An 18,689-nucleotide genomic window follows, 5' to 3' on the forward strand; every position below is an offset into this window, starting at 1 on the left:
CTCCCTCCTTAAAACAGTAAACACCTCACTCACACAAGGCATCTTTTAAAGGACCCTAAAACAGGACTCATCGTCCCTCCCACAAAAAAGTACCTTGAACCCTGACAATCTTGTAAGCTACTGTCCGATTTTTAGCCTCCTATTAATTGGAGAAATCCTTCAGTAGCCAGTTGCCAACCAACTCCATGATTTGATTAACTAACACAGCCTCTTGTGATTAATAATCGAGTTTCAGCACTGAAACTGCCATCATTCAGGTCATACATGATGCTCCTAAAATCAGTCACTTCTCTTTGCTGGAACAGACCAGACATTTCTTGCTAAATTGCAATTCAACCATAAGTGATGTGATCACATTTATTTTGGGGTGCTCTTAGGCCATTTATTTTCCCTCGTTTTCCACTGCATTATTGCCCTGGCTGCACCATCTCTTTCATCTACACAGGCAGCTTGTTATCCAAGACCCTTTTAGTGGCTCTACATTCTGAGATCCCCTTTTGGAAGTTTGTCATGCAAGAGCCCAAGGTACAAGTGGCTTTATTCAAACATCGTCTGAAGCTCCAGAAGAGGCGTAGCTCACTGACACAATCTGGAGACGTTCGTAAGTTTGCACAAACTGAACGATACCCTTGTGAGTTGCACAGTGGGGCCTTGAGGGTCCCCGAGACCCTGTTGCATTTCCCCTCCACACCTATTCCTGTGGGGGCAGGTATTGGGTACCCATGTTGATCAACTCCTCTAATAATGGTACCACGATATGGGAATATTCTTCTGAGGTGGGTGCTTATGTGCACAAACACATAGAGCTCCTGCTCTACCCTCAATACCAGGCTGTAAGACTAAATCTGATCGAATGAGAACAATCTCAGTACCCATGCTCATTTGCCCCATATCCAGCCTGACGTCTACAATAAAAACCTTTAACACCTGACTTATTTGGCAGGTGTTCTGTTGGTCCACCACCTTGTCTGTATCCCACTTACTACAGATGACTGGCCCATGGCCCCATTATCTACTATTAACTCTTATCGTGGCACCCATGGCAGAGTATGACTGAGGTATCAAAGGTGTTGTATGTGTAAGGGGGTGAGGTCTGCATACATTATTCCATTGCTTTCTTTTGCTTTGCATGACATGATCCAATCACTGTAATGAGAGTAAAGCTTTGCTAGGAACCTATAATATCTTGAACCACAACAATAAGTATGGGTGGGGGTAATTCATGGAAGTGCTACATGATTCAGAAACATATCTTGAGATTCCAATCAATATAAAACAGGCTACCCTGTTGTCTGTCTGTGGGTCAACCCCTAAGAGGCAGGACATGCGGATTATCATGGTTGTGTATGGGGCTTCGTCGTGAAGAAAGAATTCATAGGTGCTGTGGTACAAGACCTCTGCTACAAGGTGGTGATGGGCTCAGCAATGGCCATATTGAAAGGCATGGCTTTTTCTGTAGGGGCTCCCTCATCCAAAATGTCAGTCAGATCATATCCTGACCGAGTTCTGGCTGGGGCACTGCTACCTAGTGCATCCACTCCCCTGTCCACTGTGGAACGATACTTTGCACTTGCTTGACCATAAGGGTGGGCTTGCTGAGTCTCCACATCAGAGGAAGTGTCCAAGCCACTTGCATCTCAAAGCCCCTCTGCCACGGCTATCAAATCAACCACATCTGAGAAAGATATGTGCCTCCATTGCATGAATTTGCAAGATCAATGTCAAACGGCTCGTGTACATCATTGTCACCGAAAATCAAAGCCATAGTGCCGAACAAAATCAGATCGCCACTGAGGCATGTACGATCAGTCAGACATTGACGCCGACTGATCCACACCAGATGCACCAGATGGAGTGTGCTGCTTCGAGGAGTCACCCGTACCTGCAGCTGCATTCTTAAACATGACGAGCATTTGCTCTTTAAAAACCTCCCACTCGGTCCTAGATGTAAGCCCTGAAGCCGACTTAACGCGTATGCCAGAGGAACCAGAAACGTACATTTGTCGATGACGCCATTTCTTTTTATAGGAAGAGGAGAACAAGGAATGAATGCGCAAATGTGATCACTTTTTGGTCTCTTTATGGTGCCTAATATCCTTTGCCGGAGTGGGCCCCTCCGTATTGAGCTTCGACGACCAGGCGGTCCAGCAGGCCGGAGACTTTGACAGGGGTGAACATAATGCGAGTTTCATGCAAGAACCGCAGTCCTCATTGACGTGACCAATGCCGAGGCACCACACGTAGACACTGTGTGGGTCTGTAATGGACACCTTAGAATGACAGTACTTGCACCGCTTGAAGCCTGAAACCTTGGGAGTGACATAATGTTGAAACCGCATTAAATAAGATGAAAATTCGTAGGTTGAAAATAATATTTCTCTGAGAGAAAGTGAGTTGTACCGATGAGCAGCATGCTGAGCGTGTGGAAAAAAGAAACTGAGGAACTGAGGGACAGGGTCCTTTTGACGCGGTATATCTAGGGCGACTAACATTTCATCTGGAGTCAAGAGGGATTGACGGCGAGTCGAGGTGCAGTAACGTCCCATGTCAAAAAAATGTGCGAGCAGCTGACACTGGAATGGATATCTATCTGATGAGGAATCTGCGGGAGAAAAGCAATCCGTTGAAATGTGTTTTGCATAAAAATAGAACTGGGTAGCCATACTCGCTCCCTCTCACTCTTTCACTCTGTTCCATGATCTTACTCTCTACTTTTGTCTTCGACCTCTCTCAATTCTTACCCCCCTACCCTCCTACCTTCTCTTACTACCCACACTTTCCATTCTCTCCTCCGACTCTCTCCCTTTTCCCTATCTCCTTCCACCTCTTTCCTCCTCTGTCCATTCCGTGTTCTCACACTCCTCGCTCTTTGATCTCTCACACTCCCCTTCTTCAGCTATGACAGTCTCCACCACTTCATATGCCCCTCTACAACTCCTGCATATCATTTTCCCTCTGTACCACTCACTACTCCCTCACTCTACCACTCACCTCTCATTTCCACTTCAACCCCCTCTACTCCTTCCACATCTACACTCTTCAACTACCCCTCTTATACATCCTGCACACCACAACACTGCCACTCATCTCACATACACTCACAATCACAGCTCCCTCTGGAGTCACTGGTTACCACTCCCACACAGAGTGCACGCAAGTCATCCACAGATTATTCAGCACTTGGTTCAACCTTCTGTGCACCTCACTGATCAAAAGGTTTTGGGGCATCTGGGAAGGGGCTAGAGGATGCATATACATTGTTTAAGGGGAACCAGAGTAAATCTAAAATAGGATAACCACTTGTTACTGTGAATTACCCCATGAAAAACAGGGTATGTGAATTACCATAGGTGTGCTCAGGCCATGAAATCATGTACCCCCACAATGAAAAGGTATGTGGGTGTCCAGGGAGGAGATAGATGGTGCTGATACATTGGTTGGGACCGGAGTAAATATAAAAACAGGATGACCCCTTGTGTTAGTGTGAATTACTGCAAGAGAATTAGGGGATGCAAATTACCATAGGTGCAATCAGGCCATGATATCTTGCACCCCCACATCAAAAGGTATGGGGTGTCCAGGGAAGGGTTAGATGGTGACTCTACATTGGTTGGGACCAGATTAAACATAAAATAGGATGACCACTTGTGTTAGTGTGAGTTAACCCCAGGGAGGCAGGGAATGCGAATTACCATAGTTGCGTTCAGGCCATGATATCTTGCACCCCCCACAATCAAAAGGTATGGGGTGTCCAGGGAGGGGTTAGATGGTGCCTCTACATTGGTTGGGACCAGATTAAACATAAAACAGGATGGCCACTTGAGTCATTGTGAGTTAAACCCAGGGAGACAGGGGATGCGAATTACCGTAGGTGTGTTCAGAACATGATATTATGCACCCCCACAATGAAAAGGCATGGGGGTGACCAGGGAGGAGATAAACGGTGCTGATACATTAGTTGGGATCAGAGTAAATATGAAACAGGATGGCCACTTGTGTTAGTGTGAGTTAATCCCAGTGAGGCAGGGGATGCAAATTGCCATAGGTGTAATCAGGCCATGATATCTTGCACCCCCCACAATCAAACGGTATGGGGGTGTCCCACGAGGGGCTAGATGGAGCCTCCACATTGGTTGGAACCAGATTAAGCATAAAACAGGATGACCACTTGTGTCATTGTGAGTTAACCCCCTGGAGACAGGGGATGCGAATTATCATAGGTGCGTTCAGGCCATGATATCTTGCACCTCCACTATCAAAATTGTTTGTACTGTTTTTCTAAGTGTAATCCAGAATGCTGCACCTCTGGTACATGTGCATAGTATTCAATGCTGTGACGTGCGGTATGGGCCATGCTTTGCAAGGGAAAAATTGTTTCGATGTAGTGGGGCACATAGGTCTGATAAAATGTCCTCTCGACACCTAATGGAATATTCTCGGCAGGCCTGGGTGAAGATGTGTGGGGGACTATTTCAACATGATGGTTGGGGTCTCCCCTTGCTTAGAGCAGATAGGAGTCTGAGCCTCCTGTGGGGGTAGAGGGCATACATACATACAAGGTTAATAGCCGCCAATTATCACGAGCCAGCAGGGAGCTGAAACAACACTGAATGACCGCTGAATAGTTGTGAATGATCCTTCTTCATAAGAAAGGACGTGAAGTGGAGGAAACAGTGTTGAAAGTAGGTGATAATATTTCTGTTTTCCTCAATGAGGCTCCATTCACGGTGCCGGTGCTTCCGTCATCCCCATTCCCATTGAGTCCTATGGGACTCAAATGGGAATGGGGATTTACCGTTTACCGGCGCCTGACTTCCCGGAACACTGGGGTTGTAATCCCCTGGTGTTTCCGGCAAGCCAGGTGCCACTAAATATTGCAAGTCCAGTGATTTTGGGTTAGAAGATGTATGGAGGGCGCGCCATTCTCATGAGAGGCAATACTCGCATTATTCTGCCCCGCAGCAGCTACACACAAGGCTGGACTACGTCTTCGTCACTCCAGAGATACTGACCGAGATCACGCAAGTTGAATATAAAGCAAGGGTCCTCTCGGACCACTCGTCTCTGATCCTTAGATGGCAATGTTGTCCCCCGAGAGCAAGAATTCCGACGTGGCGCCTCAGGCAGAGGCGCTCAGAGACCCCCATTTTAGGGAGGACAGGAGGGAAGAGATAGCTACTTTGAGATGAATACGGGTAGTGTGGATTCAGCGGGCACATTGTGGGAGGCCTTCAAAGTTGTGATGAGAGGAGTGGCGATAGCAAAATCAAAGGATTACAGGGAGGGATCCTGGCGGACCTGCAGGAAACCGAGGAAGAACTGGAAAGGGCACTTAGAGGAGAAAACAGTACCAACCAAGACACGGATTTGATACTAAGGTTGCAGCAAAAGTGCGCAGGCCACTGGGAAAGATTGTGTAACCTTAACTAAAAAAAGTATATAGAGAGGCAGCATGCGGGAGGGGATAAGCCAGGAAGGATTTTGGCTTGGCTATATAAGAGTGAAACCCCTAGGGGCGGGGCCTGGAGCTCATGGCGAGTACAGGCTGACTTGCCGAGCTCTGGCCGAGGCGCCGTTTCTAGATCCTTATTGCCAGCTAAAATCACACCCTCGTCGGTGTAAAACAGCTGCGAGGGCAGCTGAAGCGGACCCCAACACAATCCGATCGATACGCCGAAAAATCGGATCTCCAGGACTGGCGGGACCGCACTCGAGCTGATCCCCCATTCCCGCATTGACACGCATCCAAGATGGCGGCCTGCCAGTGACTGCGAGGTCCCCCCGGGGAAGCGACGCCGTACAGCGCAACTGCAGAGAGCCGCGATCACACTGGACCCTGATCTCCCATGCGGGTACGCCCAAATACTGGTACTGCCCACCTGAGGCGACCCCGCCGAGCTACGGGCTGCTGGGGGAGCTCGATGCCGCGCACGAACTGAGGCTGGGGGGTGCAGCTCAAAGAGGCTGGAAACATCCACCCGAGACCCCGTCCCAACACTGCCGGGATACACCCGGAGGGAGAAGTTATCACACGAACCCGGATTGAGGAGTGACACGAGGAAACGCACATCAATAAATGAAGCACGGAGCCGGCCATTCCTCCCTGCCTCCGAACTACCCAGCCGCGGTGAAGCAAAGACGAGCAACCAAAGGTGAGGAGGACGGCGGGGCCAACGCATTAGCTGTTGCACCTCCCATAGATTCGGGGGCAGTGTCAAAGACCACCAACACAGCGAGTGGCTCCCCCAGAAACTGACCAGTGGGTACCCAGCACCAGCCCCCTCTGGCCACTTAATACAGAGACTTACCAATCCGGGGACCACAAACAGCGTAACAGGGTGCAGGGCGAGGGCCCTCTGACACCCAAACAAATGTGGCAACAAACGAAGGACACTATAATATTGGTCGGGCCCACCTGCTCGACCCCAAATCCACCCAGATCCTCACTGGAGACCTATACATCCTGCCCCCAAAGTAAGCTGAGCAACACACCATTAAAGCTTCAGCATGGCCGCCAGGAATAAAGGGAAACCAGTCACCATGGACATGTAAATGAAAAAAAGCGAAAACCCCTGTGCAAACCCGCCTTTCCACCCCGGAACCTGAACGGGCAAGAGAGGGTGAACACACTGATAACTAATCCCAGGTACTGGAAGCCATTGCATCGCTGTGGGCACATATGGACTCCAAGATTGATGAATTCAGATCAGACATCTAACTCATGCGCCAGGATGCCCGAAACCTAACTGAAAGGGTGACAACCGCTGAGACAACCATAAATGAAACATCAGAGGACACAGTAGCCCTGAAGGCCAAGGTCGTGGACCTCGAGAGGAAAGTGGCTGCGCTGGAGGCAAGGTCCAATGAGGCCGAAGGTCGTGCTAGACGGGGCAACGTCAGTATACTGGGAGTACCAGAGGGGAGCGAAGGCCCAAACTCAACGGCTTACATAGAGTCCCTGTTACAACAAGAGATAGGGGCTGGGAAGCTAACGCAAGGATTCACAGTCGAAACGGCACACAGGTCCCTCCAGAAGAGGCCCCCACCCGGCTCACACCCTCGCCCCATAATCGCCAAAATACTCAACTTCCAAGACAGAGAAGTCATCTTGAGGCACTCCAGGGAAACGGAACCCATAGAACGCGGCAACTCCAAAATAACTATCTACCCCGATTACACCCAGAAAGTTCAAAGGGAAAGAAACTCATTTGTGCCAGTGAAAGCAAGACTCAGACATTTAAATCAGAAATACATGTTACTCTACCCATCGAGATTGAAGGTCATTTACAAAGGGCGAGCAATATTCCTGGAGAACCCAGCAGCCGCCAACATGTGGCTGGAAGACAACAACCTTACAGAAGGTAAAGACGCTCCCGAGAAGGTAGACTAAGACAAACCCTAAATCAGAATGTGAGAATCGAAACCACTTACGAACCTACGCTGCTAACGCAGACATAAGGCAACCAGAAACCTAGCAGGTAATCCAATCAACAGTTGGCCACACAGAAGCGGCCCTCGCTCGGCCTCCCGCCGACCACCAGGCTCGACCCCCACGAACAGCCCAGCAGAACAGGCCAGTTGCCTGACCGACCCACCTCGTGCCCGATACCCCGATAGGTCCAGATGGCGCGAGAGCGTCTGAGCACCAGATGAAAAATGTAGTCGCTAGGCACACCAGTTCTAGTTATGTCAAGTGTTTTATTAGTTACACAGTCTTCAAACCACTAACACTCACGAGACTCGTCAGAATCAAGAATTGAGAATGAGAGGACCCTGGAAGCCAACTCCAGGACCCCGCAGCCCGGGACCGAGACCACACCACGACCCCGGTGAGGGCCGAATAAATGGACCCAAAGCACTAACCTAATGGAGTCGCAACTCAAGGTAATGACGTGGAACGTGAGGGGGATGGGCTCGTACCTAAGAAGAAATCGGATCCAATCCTATCACCGCAGAAAAAGGGTCTCGATTGCGATGTTACAAGAGACCCACCTCACGGAAGAAACCATGTCCAAACTGACAGAAAAATGGGGTGGAATCGGAAGGGGAGCACCTTACTCCAAATACTCAAGGGGAGTGTTCAAGTGGGTGAATCCGAATGTGCTCTTTCAACTACAGGGCCTTGAGACTGATAAGGAAGGCAGGTACATAATAATGTGGGGTACTATCGAACAAGTGGCAGTCTGTCTGGTGAATTCCTACCTCCCACAACACGGAATACCCTCATACCTCAAAACTGTGCACCAAAATGGTGCACCACAGAGAAGGAACCTTTATCTGGGTAGGCGACTTCAACTGCGTCATAGATGGCTCCATGGATAGGTCAGAACCACCCCACCAACCAAGCAACGCCGCAACCCACGCGCTGAACACCACACTCGTGCACCTCGATCTAGTGGATATCTGGAGGGAGCATCACCCCACTGAGAGAAACTATTCCTACTACTCAGCCCCACACAAGATCCACACGAGGATAGACTACTTGTTCATAGACAGATAACAAGTCCCAATGGCTGAAACTACGGCATACCTAGGCAGGTCGATTTACGACCACTCACCACTGATTATGCAATGGAAACTCAGGGGGCCTAGACCACCGATCCCTACATGGAGAATGCCTACCACAGCTCTTACTGTCCCCGAATTCAGAGAGGACCTTGGCGAAAAACTAGAGGAATACATAGACATCAATAAAGGCTCCATTGCAAGCTGGAGGGACGCTTTGGGAAGCCATGAAAGTAGTGACACGAGGTGAAGTGTTATTAAAAGCCGGCGGTATTCGAAGGCAACTGAAGGCTGAACTAGAGGAACGGGAGGAGAAGATAACACGCCTAGAAACCAACTCCAACGCCACACCGGAAGCGGAGGCGAAGCTGAGGGAAATCCGAGAGAAGTGCCAATCAGCCTGGGACAGGCTAGCCAAATTCGACTTCTCCACATTCACGGCCAGGACACACAAGGAGGCCGATAAGCCAGGCAGACTCCTGCCGAACAGAGAGAGTCATTAGAGGCGGAGATCACCACCGAAGATGGTACAGAAGCGATTCGATCACTAGCCACCTGCAAGGCTCCTGGAAGTGACGGCCTCCCGCCTGAATTTTACAAAACATACGAAACCACTCTCACCCCTATCCTCCACGAGGTCTACCAGGAGGCCTACGAGAATGGGATCCTACCCAACACCATGAAGGAGACGATAATAATTCCCATGCTCAAGCAGAACAAACCACACAATAACTGCGACTCCTATCGCCCCCTAGCTATGCTAAACTATGATAGTAAAATCCTTACTACCATCCTGGCCAGGAGACTCGCACGGGTGGTGGGGTCCCTAATTCATGAGGATAAAAATGGCTTCGTCCCTGGGCGCAACACCACAGCCAAATTAAGAAGGCTCCAACACATTATGGCCGAGACCTACACGAGAGATGAAGACCTGGCAGTGCTCTCACTTGACGCTATCAAGGCCTTTGATTCCATATTCTGGGAGTGGCTCATAGAGGTGCTGAGGGAGTTTGGCTTTGGTGAAGGCTTTGTGAGATGGGTCACGGTACTATATAACTCTCCTGTGGCTATAGTGAAGACCGGTGGAAGGGTGTCCGAACCCTGGGAGATTTAGCGGGGCACCAGGCAGGGGTGTCCACTATCGCCTATATTATACATCTTAGGCCTAGAGCCAATAGTTATTTACTTCAGTAAACAGTTGTTTGATGCGGGCATAAAAAAAGGGAATGAACACTCCGTAATATCGCTATATGCAGATGACGTTCTCCTATATCTGAAAGACCGCCAGGTTACCGCACATGTCGCATTGGATGTCCTTGACAACTACGCGCACTACTCTGGGATTAGATTCAGCAGACTAAAATCCTGTGCATTCCCCCTGGCCAGACTGAGGGGCTTGAAGGAGACCGATCTACCGGATGTTGGGATAAAATGGCAACCCAACGCGTTTCGGTACCTTGGAGTTCACATGAGGCACACCCCGATGCTCACACATGAGCACAACACAGAAGCAGTAATAAGTGGCATCCGCAAATCCATGAATTTCTGGTCAAAGCTACCACTAGCAATGATGGGCAGAGCAGCAATTGTCAAGATGATAGTTCTCCCTCGATTCTTGTACTACTTCATAAACATCTGCCACTACATCAGACCACCCTTTTTCAAGAAGTTGGAAGCACTAATCAGGGACTTCCTATGGGGACCATCTAGGCACAAACTGTCCTTGTCCGTTCTGATGCTACCATGCAGGGAAGGCGGAATACAGCTCCCTGACCTCCAAATGTACTATCTGGCGGCACAACTCAGCCACGTGACGAGGTGGCTCTCGGATGATCCGACCGCTGAATTGGGGCTACTACAACAATCGCCTTCCGAGTTATTCCCTAAAGAGACACTCTGGAACCCACTAAAGCAGACGCGAGATGCTCCCATGATCACGGAACTTGGCAGGCAGATATGGTCCAGAACCTGCTTCGTCAAGCAACTGAAACACCCCTACTCCCCCAACACCCTTCTCCTGGCAGACGCATGCAAAACCCAGGCGGATCTCATCACAGCGAGAAGATGGGAAAGCGTTGGAATCTACACATGGGGTGACATGTTCGAAGATGGCGTGTTCAGGGAGTTTGAATCACTCCAGAATAACGAGGGGCTCTCATGTGGCCAGTTCCTGTGGTACCACCGGATCAAACAAATTGCCAACAAGAATTGGTGCAGTTGGCCGGAGGAGCCTACCCTGGACCCCCTATTGCAAGAGATGCACGACCTCACAGATGGCTGGAAACCAGTTTCTCGACTCTACAGTCAGCTGATGGACAAGCCCAACCCTAAAATTGCGACACTGAAGAAGAAGTGGGAAACAGACCTGGAAACCACACTGTCGGATAAGGAATGGGAAAGAGTGCTACTCTACCCCAAGGAGGTCTCGAGAAACGCCAGATTCAGACAGATTCAACTGAATGTCCTATATAGGACTTACATGACCCCACACAGGGTGGCCAGTTTCAATAGACACACATCGCCAAAATGTCCATGGTGTGGAAACGACAAAGCAGACCTGATCCACATGTTCTGGACTTGCACCAAGACGATGACATTATGGTCCAAGATAAAACAGACTTGACAGATGCTGGAATAACCAGTTATGAATGGACCCCAAAAGCATGCTTACTAGGCACTCACCCCAGAGCGAGCAAATACAAGCACGTGGTCAAGTTGATGGGCATTGCATGCATACTTGCTAAAAGAACCATAGCCATGGCATGGAAGACACCAGGGGGCCCGAGGTATGAACGCTGGATCAAGGAACTGGAAAGATGGACTGAAGCTGAAACCAGAGCCTGGCAAAACGGAGTCAACACAGGTGGAGATCACAAGCACCCCTGAGGAAATCACCCAAACTAATACAGCTGAACTCAAGAGCCACCCAAAGAATGGGAGTGCTCCGGCACGAGTCCCCTCCAATAACCAAGCTGTTGCCCCACTGCATCCTAAGTTCTAATTGAGTCCTGAGAACATTATCGCGCGACACGAAGACTGTTGTTGTTACACCGTTTATCACGTTTCTTTGTTTTGTTAACCTTTTATTCCTGTATGCAAGTAACTAAATGTCAATAAAATCTGTTACAAAAAAAAATAAGAGTGAAACCCCTAGACCCCCGATTAGATCGATAACAAGGGAAGACGGGACAGTGGTGGATACTCAAGAGGGAGTTAATCAGGAGTTCGCAAACTATTATGGGCGGCTATATGGGGATGATAGTGAAGATAATCGCGCGATGATAGTGGAAACACTGGAAGACATAGGAATGCCGCAGATCAGTGCTGAGGAAAGAGAGGAGATGGATGCACCGATTACTCAAGAGGAGTTAGAAGAGGTGGTGAGACAGTTGCCAACTAGTAAGACCCCGGGGGCTGATAGACTACTGAGCGAATTTTATAAAATATTTAAGGATGAGGTGCTTCCCCCGTTGTTAGATATGTTGAATGAGGCGTATGAGCTAGGCAGACTGCCAGAGTCACTCAGAGAAGCGATTATAATACCACTTCCCAAACCCAATAAGCCAGGGCATAGCTGCAGTTCTTATAGACCCTTGTCGATCTTGAATCAAGACAGTAAAATTCTGACTGCTGTTTTGGCAAACAGATCAAGGAAAGTCATAGGCAAATTGATACACCCTGACCAGACTGGCTATGTCCCAAATAGGAACCTATCCAATAATCTTAGAAGGCTCCATAGAGTCATTGAATATGGAAACGAAAGCGAGGATGAATTGGCAATTATATCGTTGGATGCAATAAAGGCCTTCGACTCGGTCAAATGGCCATGGTTGTTGGCGTCCCTGGCTGGCTATGGGATGGGTCCAGGATATCTACAGTGGGCAAAAATGTTATATAGTGAACGGTTGGCCAGAGTTAAAACAGGGTCAGTGGTATCGGAAATGTGGAAGCTCTGTAGGGGAACCAGGAAGGTCTGCCCATGGTCCCCTATGCTCTATATATTGGCCCTGGAACCCTTTGCTATCTATTTAAGGCAACAATATGGCATGATAGGCATCCCTGTGGGAGGTGAACGACACCTGATATCATTATATGCAGATGACATACTACTGTATTTGCGATATCCAGAGGAAAACCTCCAATACGTCTTGGAGGTGATGGGAAGATATGCGGGAATGTCCGGTATAGCAGTGAACCCTCAGAAGTCTAGTATGTTCCCATTGGGTGGATACAAAGGGATCCCCCTGAAACAATTACAGGTGTTGCAAGTACCATGGGCAGCTAGCACATTTTGCTATCTAGGAATAGATATATATCAAGCAGTGGAAGAAGAGCATAAGCACAATACAGAAGTGGCCATCTCGAAAATTGAAAATTGCATGCAGTTCTGGGTAAAGCTTCCCTTGGCAATGATGGGACGGAGTGCAATGTTAAAGATGGTGGTCTTGCCTAGGCTCCTGCACTACTTCGGGAATATCCCGTATTTGATACCAAGGAAGTTCTTTGGTAGACTGGCCAGCATGTGCAGGGACTTCCTGTGGCAGAGTACACTAAACAGAGTGGCTCTCTGGAAGCTACAGAATTTTTATGAGAAGGGGGTATAAAGTTGCCTAATTATGAAGTTTATTATGCTGCAAGTCAGCTGCAATATGTGGCCAAATGGCTTTCAGAAGAGGTGACCTCTGAAAGCAGGCTGTTCAGGCAGGATTTTGCCCCATTTTATCTGAAGGAGATCATGTGGTTGCCCCAAGCAGTAATGGATGGGTGCCCAAAGATGATGGTGCTGGGATGGAAGATGTGGCGAAGGGCGTGCCAACTGATGGGGAACCCATGGCCGTGCTCCCCTCAGGTACCACTGGTTGCATTGGCGGGTGGGGAAGAGCAACTGAGGATGATAATTAGAAACCACTGGGAGCCGGCTGGTATAGCGACAATGGGGGATATTTGGGGACCAGGAGGGGATCATTACGGATGTTGAGGAGTTGGGGGCGGAAACTGGGTTACACGCTGGCCAGTATATCACGTACCATAGACTGGTGCGGAAGATTAAGAGAATGTGGTCCGAACTGGTGCTTGAGGAAGAACCAGATGCTACCATAGACATAATATACGGCATAGCAGAGGGGGGACACGAGATATCCAGAATATACGAGATGATGATGTCCAAAGTGGGAAAGGAGGTGGTGCAACTGAGACTAGAATGGGAGGAGGATGTTGGAACCCCGATGGAGGATGGGATGTGGGAACGTGTCCAAGGGTATCACAAGAAGGTGTCAAGGAACGCAAGACTTAAACAGATGCAATTATATATTACACATAGGGCGAATCTGACACTCCAGAGGATAGCCAAGTTCAAGAATGCAGGACGACAGGCATGCCCTACGTGTGATGAGGAGAATGCGGGCATGGTGCATATGTTTTGGTCATGCCCGGTTATCGAGCGCTTCTGGGGCGAGGTTGCATATAAATTAGCAGAAAAAGGTATCAAGATTATGGTGGATACTGTGTGAGCCTGCCTGTTAGGGGGTTTCCCTAGGCCACGGAAACTTAGGCATGTAAGAAAACTGAAAGATCTGGCATATGTGCTTGCGAAGAGGAGAATTGCTATGGGGTGGAAGACGTGCCACAAGCCACGATTGGAAGTATGATGGAAAGACCTGAAGAAATGGGCGGAGGCAGAAACCATGGTATGGCTTGAAGCTAGCAGTGCTGGGGGGGAGGAGGAAACTGAGACCCTGATGGCCTGGAAACTACTGATAGCAGAACTATTCGGGTCAATGCACGACCCATTGGATCCCACGGAAAGAAATACCCCATCACAAAATGCAGAAACAGAACATTAGTGAAAGTAGGCTTGTAACGGGGGGTGGGTAAAGGGAGGCAGTGAACAAGATTGGAAATGTTTAATCGAAATGTACTGGTATATACTTCAAGTTTGGTGTGTATTGTTTGTTTATATATTCAATAAAAACGTTTAAAAAAAAAATATTGCAAGTCCGGCTGGAAACCGCCGGTAGCACCGGCAGGGTTACTGCCGGACTTGTAATGAGGCCCATTGTGAGATTACATTATTTGCTCAGGATCACACACTTACGCTAAAAAGCGAAGCAGGGATTTTAACCCACTCTGCAATTTGGGCACGGCCATCTTCTTCCACGCTTTACTTGGAACAAATATTTAAGTTTTGGGTGTGAAGACCTACAATAATACTGTCCTATAGAGTTTACTTACAAACTCCACAAATTGCTTAGTAAAGCATCATAACAACATCTAAATACTTATAGCAGCAGCAAGTTGGGCCACAATAATATCGGTGTACCTTTATTTTCCACATCCTGAATGGAAAACTATAAGATGCAAAAGGCAAAATATCTATGTACTCACTTTATTTTCAGCGCTTTAAGACACACAATAAAAGAGGTTAAAAAACTCACTTTGGTTTGGAGATGTGTCACAAAACTCCAGCATGGTGTTATGCATGGTTTTAAGAATATTCAACTGAGGACATGAAAGCACACTTTACGTTTTAGGATATCAAGCTATTAGACGTTGTGGGTGTGAACACATTTTAAAAGTGTGCTTTATTGTGTTGCACACTTTGGGGCAGATTCATGGATTTGTGCGCCATTCTGCCTGCAAATCCCCATTTGTTAAACAGAGATTTGCGGGCAGGGTGGCGCACAAATCCCTGTTTTTCAGCGCAAATAATTCCATGAATCAGCCTCTTTAACTGTAACAGATTTTCAAGGTGACTGGTGGTCTTTCAGTTGGAAAGTCACCATTATGAATAAGTAAGCCTCGGCTGCCAAAGGCAAAAGAAAAATAAACGTGTTGTTGGGTTTATTACGCAGACTGTGTGTCTCAGAGGGGCTGGGACACTGTGAAGAAACAAAATGCGCCCCATGTTTCTGATCCTTTGAACTGTTAGCAGCTAACATTTCGTTGCGTGCCTGCCTTTTTTTATGATATTCTGCATCCCCACAAATGACAGGAATGGGCAGGGGCGGAGCTACAAAGACATCACTGGCCAATCCCAGGAAAGGAGCTGTTGGAGGGTGGGCTATCAGGCTGCATTTTTGGTTGTATGGCTATAGCCATCTGTGGGTGGGCGGGGCATCCAAGTGAGCGTGGCTCTGAAGATTGCTGAACACTTGCCTCCCACAAGCTACCATGGGATGCAGGATAGAATACAACACTGGTGTAATATCATTTTTTTTCAGCCGGACTTTTCACGAATATGTACGTGTATGTGAACTAAGTGCATTATTATCACATTAATAATGCACTTAGTTCACATACACATAAATATATATTTGGAATGGATTATTTCATATGTTTTGCACATTTAGTGCTTATTAGAATCCTGGGAGCTTATAAATACAGTGTCTGCTGCCTTTAGCCCGCTGGGTTCGTGCTTTTTGCATCTGTTTTTGAGTCGCTCGTAATGCGGCTTCACCTTGTTCTGTTACTTCAGTGAGCCTGGCTCACATCAAGTTACAGAAATGACACCCCGGGGACCCCAGAAAGGCAGGCACACCACATTCCTGCTGTCAAAAAATCCTATCACTCAATTACTCTCAGTCAGCAAGATAGGCCCCTGTTTTGATGTGGCGGACTGGCGGGGGGAGGTGGGGGGGGTGGTGGTGGTGGTGGTGGGGGTTTGGGGGGGGTTAGAGGAAGCAGCAGAGGTGAGGGGGAGTGTGCATCCTGAAGCTTGCAGCTCACAGCTGAGACCCCTGGTGTCCCCGGCAATAACACACTCCATGTCGGAGCAAAAGAAAACAAAAATGAGTCCTCCGGCGTCAGAGCTTAAGAATGAGAAGCCCTGACGCCCGTGCAGATCCTGGACCAGCAGGAGCAGTGGGTACTTTACAGCGTACCCAGGCCAATGGCAGCGGTTTTTGAAAGGCATTGAAAAAAAGTACTCACTTGGAAATCACTTGGACATCAAAGCGCTACACGTCAGAGCAAAAGATAAGACCCCGGCCATCTATGGTGAGTGTGAACATGATAATAAAGTGGTGAAAAGGGGAAGCTATGCCACTGCCGCCTCGGCAGTGTTTAGGGAAGCAATCTGTGTGACAAATAGCGTTATGGCCTCTTGCCGTTCCCGGGCCCAGTGGTGGTGACTTGCATTGTAAAAAAAAGAGGTAAAAGGAAAGGAGAGGGTTGCAGCTCTCATGAGTGCTTGTGCGCCCTCCAAGGCCTGTGGCCCAGACACCCTGCCACCAGTGTCACCCTGCCAGCCGCCCCAGGTGGGAAGTGTAAGGAGTGGCCTGGCGTCCTGTCACCAGTACCCTGCCACTGGTGGCGCCACAATGTATATGGACTAGGCCGATGTGGCACCTGGGCCTCCCCAGGTGCAGCTTTGCCGGCCCCTTGACTGTGGTGTGACGGTCCTGAACTGATACTGGCGAAGGTATGAACTGGTTTCCCACAGCTCCACGAGTGCGTAAGATGGACACCGTAGAGATCCCCATGAAGGCTGGGAGCCTGCAAACCTGGACTTGCTTAAAATGGCATAGTCAATGGACAATGTGAAGTTGTGAACATCCATATGTGTGGACGTGCTTTATGTGGTGCCAGGAGCTCTCATTGGTGCCTTTCAGAGGCTTTAGATCTCACTCACCCAGGTTAATAAAGGGTCCTTTGATAATGTAGTGAAACCTCCAACGTGCCACCAACCCTTGAATATGGGTATATGCTAAATGTGTAACTGTCACAATATAGATTTATGTGATTCGTGTTTGCACCTGCTATCATAAGTGTTGAGATTTGCGATGCAAGTAGTTTAGATGTCTAGTGAAGTCTGTCATTTGTTTGTTCCCTATGGAAAAGGAGGAGTGTAGTGTTTCACCCCTCCTGGGAGCATGGTATCTCCCAAGGGCTTGTGCTCATGTCTCGTGGCAGAAACCACGTGACTTCATTCAATAAAAAGAATGAACGGCCTCCCGCTCATTAGTCTTAGAACTAGCTGACTCTGGTGTGCTGTGTCGTTCTTACCAGCACCATGCTGGTGCTGTGAAGCTGGCTGAGGGCCTGCCCTGCAGGGCCCTCCACCAGGACAGTGCCCCTGCTGGGCAACGCTGTCCACACTGGCTGCCATCCATGTTGGTAGAGCCCCTGCCGGGCAACTCTACTTGTGTGTCCTGCAGAGTCCCTGCTGGGCAACTCTGCCTGTAGACGCCGGTGCCCCTGCTTCCACAACCCTCACATACCTTCTCAAGCCTTGCTGATATGGGTGCATCTGGTAAGTCTGGTCCTGTTGTATGTCTTGTACTGTGGTGAAGGTGACATGCGCGCTGTGGGGAAGGGTCTGCCTTCCCGACAGACAGACTGGACGTGGCCTTCTCTGCCACAGTTTCTGCACCTCTGGGTGAGTGCGGGGCATGCCCCTGAGTGGGGAAAAGCCATCCCACACCAGTAGCACTGTTGCTGCATCCTTGGAGTCATTGGGTATCCGGGTCCCAGGCTCCTGTCTCCTGATCTTGCGTTGCTTGGTTGGATCGCCGCAATCAGCTCGTCATGCTTGGGCGTGGTGGTGCCCGACATCTGGGTGGCCTGTATATCAACTCTCTCAAAAATCCTGGCCATTTCACCGACTTCATCAATGGTGAGCGGTTTCTTGAGCAGTTGTTTCTTGAGCATCTGTGAAATGCAGCCATCAATCACCTGTAGGCGAATGGCTTTGTCCAACGAAAAGGCGTGGAACGGGCAGTGAGCTCCTTTGACTCGCAGACGAGTGATGAATTCATCTACGGTCTCATCAGCTCTCTGGGTACACTGATTGAACATGTACCTTTCATAGTCTCTGTTGGGCTCGATTACCAGTCTCTTACTGAGGGCCATGAGCAGTGTTGCAAAATCAGGATGTTCGGCTGCCGGGATAGTCTTAATCAGTGTCTTTACTTCGTTACCAGCTATATTCAGGAACATGTTGCGTAGTTTTGGGGAGTTTTCCTCACCCGCTGATGCGTTGAAGTTGTTAAAGTCTTCCAACCATTCTACCCACCGCAGGCCTTTGTCAACCTGTGGGGTCATAGAGAATGGTGGGGGCATACGCCACACACTGGCAAATGACCTCACCTGAGGGACCTGCACCGTCTGAGGCTGTACTGGTTGACCAGGGGGCAAACTCATGATAGCTATGGGCGACAGATGTTGTTTGCGCTGCAATGTAGGTA

At 48.9% G+C, this 18,689-nt stretch overlaps 1 protein-coding gene across 1 annotated transcript in view; it reads right to left on the minus strand.

Moving 5' to 3' along the window:
* The window catches only part of LOC138453358 (glutathione S-transferase A4-like), a 549,822-nt gene extending 533,321 nt beyond the window's left edge, over positions 1 to 16,501 (minus strand). The window contains exon 1 of the mRNA XM_069606115.1: positions 16,435 to 16,501. The gene's annotated coding sequence lies outside the window, so the exon portion shown is untranslated. The remainder of the gene's footprint in view (positions 1 to 16,434) is intronic.
* Positions 16,502 to 18,689: the final 2,188 nt, after the last annotated feature.

This window comes from Ambystoma mexicanum, chromosome 4p, assembly GCF_040938575.1.
Source record: "Ambystoma mexicanum isolate Mex_15411 chromosome 4p, UKY_AmexF1_1, whole genome shotgun sequence".
NCBI classification, from domain to species: Eukaryota; Metazoa; Chordata; class Amphibia; order Caudata; family Ambystomatidae; genus Ambystoma; species Ambystoma mexicanum.